The sequence below is a fragment of the Equus caballus genome, chromosome 5 (assembly GCF_041296265.1).
Source record: "Equus caballus isolate H_3958 breed thoroughbred chromosome 5, TB-T2T, whole genome shotgun sequence".
NCBI lineage: Eukaryota > Metazoa > Chordata > Mammalia > Perissodactyla > Equidae > Equus > Equus caballus.
The window spans coordinates 16,788,311-16,798,343 of NC_091688.1; the positions used below are offsets into that span (position 1 = coordinate 16,788,311).

Genomic DNA, 10,033 nt, shown 5'->3' on the forward strand with positions numbered 1-10,033 from the left:
ATCGAGAGGTGGCCATTATCGCCACTGAGGTATAGAAACATAGTTTCAGGAAGGCAGCATGAGGAAGTAGAGACGCATTGGCTGGGAGTCAGAAATCTGGGTTCTAATCCCAGTTCCCGCTGATTGCTGATTGTCATACCCCTTAGCTGAAAAGTTGGGGTTGAACTTTCTGTTAAAGTGAAAATAAAAGGACATGAATGTGGTTGCACAGTAGTGAGCATCTTTATCTCCTGTCTCTCTCCCCCTTTTGGTGTATTATCCAAACCCTTGGAGCACACTGCAGAGCTCAGGACTGAGAAGGGGAAACTCTGAGCGACATTTCTGAAGTGAGTCAGGGAGGAGAGAAGCCTAGGGGTTCCTTTGGTTTGGGGTTGCTCTGGGAGACGCACAGGGTCCATTGCTCCCCTGAGCATCAGCAGGGCCGGGCTGGGAAGCACGTGGCCTGCAGGCCTCAAGAGGAGCTGCGTTCGATCACTCTTAATGTTGCTCCTAGTCCTTCGAGGCTGTGGTCCAAGTGAGGCAGGGGCGGCAGAGCTTCCTCCAGCTCCCGCGCTCCCCCCCAGTTCCTGGCAGCTGCGAGCTGGTTCTCAGTGGCCAGAGGAAGGGAGAGAGAACAGCAGCACTGACCCAACAGCAATGCGAGGTTGAAAGTGGCACGTATGAGGACAAGTAGCCCCACTTACGCTCCCATCTGGGATGCTCGGGCCCCCACCTTGGCCTGGCACCAAAGCCACATGTTGTTCATTAAAGCACAAACACCCTGATCTCAGACTTTGAAGATAGGAATCACCCACCCCAAACCAGACACTGCCCACAAGCAGGCGAGAGGAAGCCAAAGGTGGTGAATGATTAGCAGAACTGGCAAACAGCTCCGGACCCTGTGGACACTGAGTCCTGGAAACCTGTGTCATGAGGAAAGCTTAGTTTGACCGCAGGAGCCCTTGGAGGCCCTTCATGGCCTGGCTGCTCCACTGTGAGAGTCCCCTAGGCCTGACCCCCAACAGCCCCACCCCCCCATTCTCCAGGGGCCCCTGGCACAGCCGCTGCCACTTGTCTGGCATGAAATACCAGAGTGAGCAAGAATGTTTTCAGGAGTTCAGGAAACCCGAATTTAGTAACTCCTCTAGATTTTACTGACTATGGCAGGGTGTATAAAAATGTATATGACATAGTTCTTGTCCTCAAAGAGCACTTCCTGTCTCTGCCTGCAGGTTTCCTGGAGTGTGGACAGGCTGATGGGCCTCTGCACGCCTGGCTGAGGCTTACATTTCTGGGTACAGGTCAGAGCGGAGCCTGGGATAACTGCACACCTCCTTCCTTCAAGCTGGGACTGTGATAAGGATACCAAAAGGAAGAGACGCCATAGATTCCCAACAGGCACAAAGCATTGATTGTCACATGCCAGCAGAAGGAGGTGGTGATGAAAATGATGTCACTGAAGTCGTCGTCCTGCCATGGGTAGCTCATGAAAGGTCTGTACAGAATGAAGGCTGCCTGTGTCAGCCAGGAGCCCATCAGGAGAAACAGCAAGGTCTCAATCAGCAAGAGGTGAAATGTGTCGGGTGCCCACAACTCTACGGTCAACACCCTTTCAGCAGGAAGACCACCAAGATAAGCAGGGAATGAATCTTCAGCTCTACCCCTGACGAGTCCTGAACATGTGACACCAGCAGCAGCAGGAGCACGTAGAAGGTCAGGACCAGGGTACCTTTTTCTAGGAGTACACATCTCTGAGGCAGCGAGTTCTTGCCCATGACATCTACTCAGCTGTTGAGGGTGAGGAGGATGAACATGATGTGGTACTGCCACTGTTTGAGGTACATGTATCTTGGCAGCAGCCCCTTGTTCATCAACACCATCCCATCATCCAGACAGGGGACCACACAAACCATTAAGATGGACTAGTCACCATCTTCAACAAACCCCCATAGGATATTTTCCACAGCCTGGCCCATCTTCCCTTATTCCTGGGAGGGCATGAAGGATACAGGAGAGAGTCATTGACTGTTGGGGCCTTAAAGAACAATGTTGCCTGATACAGTCTATAACAGAAAAGATATAGCCCTGGGTGAAAATGACCACTGATCTTTCCCATGAATTTATAGGTCTGGTTGATTAAGGAGTGAAGAACAGAAGTTAGGCCCTTTCTGCCCTCCTCCCCCTTAGGGCCTCTCAAGTTTTTGACTGCGTAGACAGAGCTAACTTGTACCTACTTTTATCATCTCCCTCTGCCCACCGCTCCCAGACAGACTGGAAAGTTCTGGACAGAAGCCTACACTTTCGGCGAGGTAGGGCTCATTCTTCCATTCCATTCTGATACACTGAGAACTAATTGACTTCTGCCAACAAAGGAGGATGAATATTTCCTAATATGCGTTTGTGAGAATGTGTGCTTTCGTGAGCTCTATGTCTGAGCCCTTGAGATGTGTCTGGACACACTTCTGCTCTCTCCCGTGGCTTGCTTTCTTCTTCCCCTGTCCCGTGCTTAGAGGAGCAGAGGAGAGGGGAATAAACGTGGAGACCGCCCAGAAAAGGCCTAGGCTACTCACAAACATTTGCACATCTTTTAAAACTCCTTACTCATATCTCTGGTCATAAATTGAAAGCAAATATATTCTTCCCGAACATAAAAGTTTATCAACATTTGGGAGTATGCTCACATGTATACATATTGAGCACCTACCTGACCTCTTTATTTTTCTGTAACAGATAGATTTGGGGAACCACCAAGAGAGCCCCTCACCTGCCTCCAATTCTCTCTCCAATGAATAGTAGATGAACCTGAAAAGCTCCCTTTTGAGATCAATTGTAGGGTGTTAAGGGGTAATTTCTTAATAAAATGCAGATATTTTGAGACGAGTAGATTCAGAGAGTTACTTATATTAAGTGAGTTAGCTCGTTAACTTTGTTCTCTCTTTAATTATCATTTGCTAAGTTATGTTGTTATGCCCTGCTGTTAGATACAGCCTTGCAGCTGAGTTCTAGCCAATGGAATGTGATGGAAAAGATGGTCTCACCCACAAAATCTTCCCTCACATACTCTTCCATGCTGTTTTCTTTTCCTCTGGCTTTATACAGAATATCACAGCTTACTTGAAAGTCATATGTTGTTGAGGATGGAGGAACCCCAAGACGGAAGGAAGAGGTTTCCTGGATTCCTTCTAGGAGTCCCATACGTTGTTCAGGAACTCTCATTTTGGACTATGTGTGGTCAAGAAATAAACTTACTTTGGTAAAGCGGGGCAAATTTTCACTGTTGTTTGTCATAGCAGCTAGTTCACCCGAGAGAATGCAAAATTAAGACATCGTCTTTATAGAAAAATTTGGAAAAAAATCCATAACCAAAAAAATGAGAAAAAATTAAGCACTTGCAGTTCCAAACCTGATGATAACCACTGTTCATGTTTTGCTGTAGAACTCAAGCTTTAGGAAGGCAGGGTTGTGAAATGAAAAAATAAAATGACCGGAAATTGAGAGACCAGGATTCCAGTCCCAATTTCCCCCTAATTAACAGAGCTTCAGTTTCTCTATTAAAGATTGGAAAGAGCTTTGGTGTCTGCGTTCTCTAAGTAGAAAGAGAGAGAAGAGGGAGGTAGAGGATGAGGGGGAGGGAGTGGGAAAGAGGGAAACATGGGCGTTGTTGCATAGAAGGGAGTGATTTTGTTACACCGCAATTTTTCCTTTTTAGCTAGTGGTCAAAACATCCAGAAAACTTCAAAGTGCTGAATGCTCAGGCAGAGGAGGTACGAAGAGAAGCGGTGAGCTTGACATTGTGATGAGTGGAGCAGGGGGAAGTCTCTGCTACTCTCTTCGGTCCTTTCCTTTGCTCTGGGAAGTCATTGATCTGCTCTGAGGGGAAGCGGCTCTCTATGCAGCAAAGTCCATTGCTGCACTAAATATTCGTCATCAGCAAAGAGCAAGTGCATGTTTTTGAGTAGCACAGTTCTACCGAGAATGACTGCAGGTGTTGAAAAGGTTGCTTTGGGTCAGTAGTAACATCATCTCCAACACCTCAGAGCCGTGGGTCTACGGGACGTAGTGGACACTGAGGAACAAACAGATATCCTTCTTCTCCTGACCACCACCTTTATCTCCATCTCTTGGCCACTCTGGACAGCTGTGAGCCAGTCGCCAGAGGAGGAGAGAGAACAGCAGCAATGACCCAACAGCAATGTGAGGTTGAAAGTGACACGTATGAGGACAAGTAGCCCCACTTACGCTCCCATCTGGGATGCTCGGGCCCCCACCTTGGCCTGGCACCAAAACCACATGTTGTTCATTAAAACACAGACATCCTGATCTCAGACTTTGAAGACAGGAATCATCCATCCCAAACCAGACACTGCCCACAAGTAGCTGAGAAGGAAGCTGAAGGTGGTGAATGATTAGCAGAACTGGCAAACAGCTCCGGAGCCTGTGGACACCGAGTCCTGGAAACCTGTGTCATGAGGACAACTTAGTTTGACCGCAGGAGCTCTTGGAGGCCCTTCATGGCCTGGCTGCTCCACTGTGAGAGTCCCCTAGTCCTGCCCCGCAACAGCCCCTCCCCGTTCTCCAGGGGCCCCTGGCACAGCCGCTGCCACTTGTCTGATATGAAATACCAGCGTGAGCAAGAAAGTCCTCAGAAATTTTGTAAACATGAATTTACTGGGCGCTGTGAGATAACCTTGTCCTCACAAAGCTTATAATATAGTTAAAAGTGTATTATACGCAGACATACACGCACACATGAAATACACAAATATGCATTAGTTAGAGAATTATTTAGAATTAGAGGATGGCATGCTGAGTGATGTGTAGAGTGCATTTTAGAAGATTTCAATGATGGGAGTTGTTCATGGGGGAAGTTCAAGGTTAATCAGAATCATCCCTAGGTACGTCCTAGAAAACGGTTAGTAACTCAGGGAAAGTTTTAGTGTCAAGTTCTTTCAAAAGCCTTTATACCAGCTTTAAAGGAATCCTTCATTTCTTATCATTGCAGGGGCGCTTATGACTAAGAATCCAGTGCTGTATTATATAGATTGTAGAGCAGCAGGACCAATTAAATGCTTGCCCTACCAGTCTCTAATGCTAGGACAGCGATACTTGTGGGAGAAAGAGTGAGACCCTGAGTTTGGGACAAGGAAACAGGTGAGGCTGAGAACTTTGAACTCCCCAATTCCGCCAGACCTCCCTTTCCACTGGAGGAAATCCCTCTTCCCACCTGAGAGGAAAAAGTCTTCCTCTGAATAAATACCTTTCAATGATCACACCTGGGGGACATCCATCACAAGGGTACACCAGTCTTTGTAGGACCCACTCTCACCGCTCTTATCACCTCCCTGTCCATAACGAGAGTATTTCCCAATATCGCCCAGGATGTACAAGACCTGGTCTAAAGTGGGAGAGGAAATCAATACACCAAAAGAATTACAAGACCTCACCAGTTAGTATTGGCAAGCGTGTGGGGAGCATGGATATGAACGAATTCTAAAGGTGTCTGACCATGCAAAGAGTTGATTGAGCCACATTTATCAATATGAGTTTACTTGCCTGCGATTCTAGGTTTAATATGTGGCTTGAGGAATGGTGTAAATAGTCTGCTAGGTTGGCCAGTTGAAACCAGGACTCAGTGATGGCCTACAGTCAGTGAAGATGGCATATTGGAACTTTCCTGGCCACCACTGAGTCCAGAAGCACTGCCAAATAGAGCTTTCTGCAAAGATGGGAGTTTGCTATAACCTGTGCTGTCCAATACGATAACTTCTAGCCACCTGTGGCTATTGAACACTTGAAATGTGGCCAGTACAGCTAGGGATCTGAACTTTTAATTTCAGTAAATTTAAATTTGACTAGCCACATGTGGATAGTGGCCATTGTATGGAATGGTACAGCTCTGGTGTAAGGATTCTGAAGGCTCAGTGGCATGGCAAATGACTGCGTCTTTTATCTGAGTCCACTCTGGCTGCACCCCGCAGGTTATGATATATGGAGTGCTCTCATTATCGTTCACTTTTGAATAACTTTCCCATTTCTATTTTTATTTTCTCTTTAACCCAAAAGTTATCTAGAAGAACATCTTTTAATTTCCAAATAAACTGTGCCCTTTTTTCTTTCTTTCTTTCTTTGTGTTTTTTGGTAAGGAAGATTGGCCCTGAGCTAACATCTATTGCCAATATTCCTCTTTTTTTTCCTCCCCAAAGCCCCAGCACATAGTTGTACATTCTAGTTGTAGGTCATTCTAGTTCTTCTATGTGGGATGCAGCCACAGCATGGCTTGATGAGCAGTACTATGTCCGTGCCCAGGACCCAAACCAGTGAACCCTGGGATGCCGAAGCAGAGGGGGCAAACTTAGTCACTTGGCCGTGGGGCTGGCCCCTCCTTTTTTCTTTTATTATCCTTTTTATGTTGATGTTATTTCTGCTTTTTAAAAAGTGTTGTTTTTCTTCATAAATCTTCTATGAGAAGTATACAAATATCCTGTATTCCTATTAATTTTAAATGATGTGATGATTTCTGAGATAAGTATGTTATTTTCTTTGTCCACCACTCTGGATTTGTTCATTTCTTTTTTTATTTCTACCACTTTTTATTTTAGCATATAGATGCCACAGAGTTCATGCATTAAAATTCATAATTGTTATATGTTCTTGGTGAATTGAATATAATAGAAAGAAGAAAATATATTTGTCCCTTTTCGTTGTTAATGATTCTCATTTTTAGTTTACTTTTGTCTGATATTAGCATTATAACATGTGCTTTCCTTTATTATTTTCTAGCGTACTTTCATGCTTATATTTTCAACCTTTCTGGGCCCAGTTGTTTAAGCACATGTCTTGTAATCAGCAGGTAGCTTGACTTTGTATTTTAACCTGTTCTAAAACTCTGTGTTATTTTGACAGGAGAATTTAAGATACTTAAATGTATCATGATCACTGATATATTTAGACTTATTTCTAACATTTTATTTTATGCTTCTCTGTTCCTTTCTCGGTCCTGACCCCAGTTCCTCCTTTAAAAATATTTCCGTAGGAATGAGTAACTTACATTTACTAGAATGAAGACTTCCATGGAAATAAAGATATGTCTGCTAGAACTAAAGGTTGTGGGAACTTGAGGTCGGTGACACATTACTGTGTTTCCATGTTCTCCAACTTTCCTCACCCATCCAGCTCTGTCTTTGTAAAACTTTGCAAACAATCCTGCTGGATCTTGGAACCTTGACATGCCATACAATCATGCCACATAGAAGAGTTTTGCCTGGGTTCTCACAACACAGCGGTTTATGTGACAACCTCCATTCTTTGGTTCCTCAAATAAATGAATTTTTATATATGAAATTTAATAAACATGAAGGCCTCCCCTCATGGGTACCTCATTCAGAACAACACAGATACTGCAGCGTTATTGGTTAGCGTCTTTTCTGCCTGCTAAGAAAGACATTTTGAGATATCCTAAGAAACAACGGGGTGAGGTGGTTAGTAGAATGACTGCAGGAATACTGTGCCATGGTTGGAGACTCAGCTTTGTCACTGTCTCTGCCGTTCGATGGTTATAAGATTTCAGTCCAGTAAGTTAACCTCTCCAAGCCCCATCTTCCTCGTAAGTAACCTGGGGTCAGTAGCGGCACCACTTAGCGGGTTACTGTGAGGATCAGAAGACATAATTCGTGTAAAGACAGGGCAGCCCAGGGCACACAGGAAGAACCCAGAAAATGGTAGCTGATATTGTTCATAATTATCTTAGTCCACACCCAGGACTCTAGACATGACTATTTTCATACAAACTGTCGTTTCCCTAATCCCCTCTTCCTCCCCTCCACCTGGCACCAGGAGAGCTGCGGAGCTCCTTGAAGACACATGATATCTCTATGAAGAGACATAATCTACTTCTCTTGATATTCTCAGCATCCCCAACGCTGACTCAAGGTGTCAGTCTGTGAACAGAGGGTCCTGGGTTTAAGAAGGCGCCGCATGCGCTGGCCTCATACTGGCAACATCTGCCCTATTTTTATGTTTTGTCTGCAGTTGCTGCATTAAGAAGACCTGGCCTTAATGAAATATTCACTCCTGGATCCTTTCATGTCCCAAATTAACTTTAATGAGCAAACAGGGAAAGATCAAGAGGGCTGCGACGGGGACTTAGGGGAAACTTTGAAGCGGAAGCCAGGATGGGGTAGATGCCCTCTGGAGACAGGCCAGCGTTTGCTTTTGATGACAGCGAACCCTCAGATCTTGTTCATTTGAGCTGCAAACAAGGGGCTCCAGTACCAGAATACCTGAGATTTCATCTTTTGCAATGCCTCTGTGTTCCACATTCAGCAAACATGTGTTGAATACCTACCGTAAGCAAGAAATTTGCTCTGAGGCTTTTATTATATGCTTTGGGTAATACCAAGGTGAGTAAGACACTGTCACTGCCCTCAAGGATTTTATGCTCTAGTAGAGGAAATAAACCAAGTTAGGAGGGGGACTTTGACATGTCATAAAAGAGGTACAAAGTTTCATCAGATCAAGGAAGGAGCAATTGCTTCCACCTTGGAGGGAACCAAGACTGCTGTATGTAGGAAGTTAGGTGGGAGTTGCCCTTTAAGAATAGTAGGATCTGGACAGGTTGGGGGGGTGCAGGGGAGAGCAGTGGTCTTTCTGGTGGAGCACACAGTGTGAGGACTGGCAGGGAAGTCCAGGGAACGTTCTGGGAATAGTAAGTTGTTCCTACCCTGTTTCTTCTCTCTGTGTTTTCATGGGAAACTCTCTTAATCAGTTTGAGCCTCAGTTTCCCCATGGGGCTGGTTCTATATACTTCTCAGAATAATTGTAAAGATTAGATGACTTGTATTGTAATAGGCAAGTGTGTAGATCATCATATGTGCTTGAATAATGGTAGTTAGTGTCCCTCATGCCTGTTTCTGTTTCTACACTTTATTCCAGTCCCTAAGCTGGTGAGAGCAGAGCCCCAGGAATTTCTACTGGAATATGGAGTTTGGGAGCAAAAACAAGGCATCTGCAGGTCAATACTGATGTTTAAGTAAGGAAGTTTAGGATTGCCACAGGCAGTCCCCAGAATAGACAGTCCCTTCCCGTCATAAAAGGGCCCTCGTGTCCTGCATAGAACCAATCCTAGACTCACTATCCCCCCTGTTCCCGTCCTTGTTGCAAGATATGGTCATCTTTTCCAAGTGCTCTGTCACCTCCACATCACCAAAAATCTCTTCTTTCAAAGACATTTCCTTCACTGCTTGCCCAGTATTCTAGTTGAAGACTTTCCCAGAAAGGAGCTTAACAATTCATCCGATGCTCTGTTCTTAGCAGAGTTGGTCTTCCGGACTTGTCTCAAGAGTAGTAGACCTCATTTGGTATTTTTGATATTTAATTCTCATTTCCATTTTTGGTATTCAATTCAACAAATATTTGAAACAGGATCTTAACTGTAATCATCTTTTTGCCTCTGAGTTTCAGCAGAGGCTTCAAAGGCCAATAATAAAACTGTTGGTGGGAAATCGCGTTGTCATTCCAGGGCGAGGTGCTGGAGCCTCCTTCAAGACTTTCAAAGGGAATGCCTGGAGTCATGCCGCAGGCCTTTGCCCAGCAGCCAGCTCGAGCCCATGTAAGAAGCTGAGGTTGACAGGAGATTGGAAAGCGGGGATTTCTTTGCAGAGAACTGTCATGTCCTGTTCATTCTCTATACACCATCCCCACTGGCCAGTGGGAGGGATGAATGTGCAGTCCCCTCACCTTTAGCCAAGTGAGAGGGGCTTCAAGGGTGCTATGTGGAGAGCAGGGTATGTGTTCTCTGGAGGGACAGAGAGGTTGTGTCTGACTCTGTGGCAAGAGGCCCTCATGGGGCTGCCCCTGCTTGGTGCACAGCCGGGGAGATGTGGTACAGTGGAGGTGAGGTGCGTGCCCACTGACAGAAGGACAATGGCAGTTGTGTCCAGGATCTGCAATGAACCCTGTGGAAGCCAGCAGGACTGGGCTTCTTCAAGGGTTTTTCCCCAAGAGGACCCCATGGAGGTGTGAAAGGACCTAAGGGATTCAGAGGAGGAGTCAAAGT

At 45.5% G+C, this 10,033-nt stretch overlaps 1 pseudogene; it reads right to left on the reverse strand.

Annotated features, from left to right (window-relative positions):
- Positions 1 to 1,157: 1,157 nt before the first annotated feature.
- LOC100054767 (transmembrane epididymal protein 1-like) lies at positions 1,158 to 9,206 on the reverse strand (annotated as a pseudogene).
- Between the last annotated feature and the right edge of the window lie 827 nt (positions 9,207 to 10,033).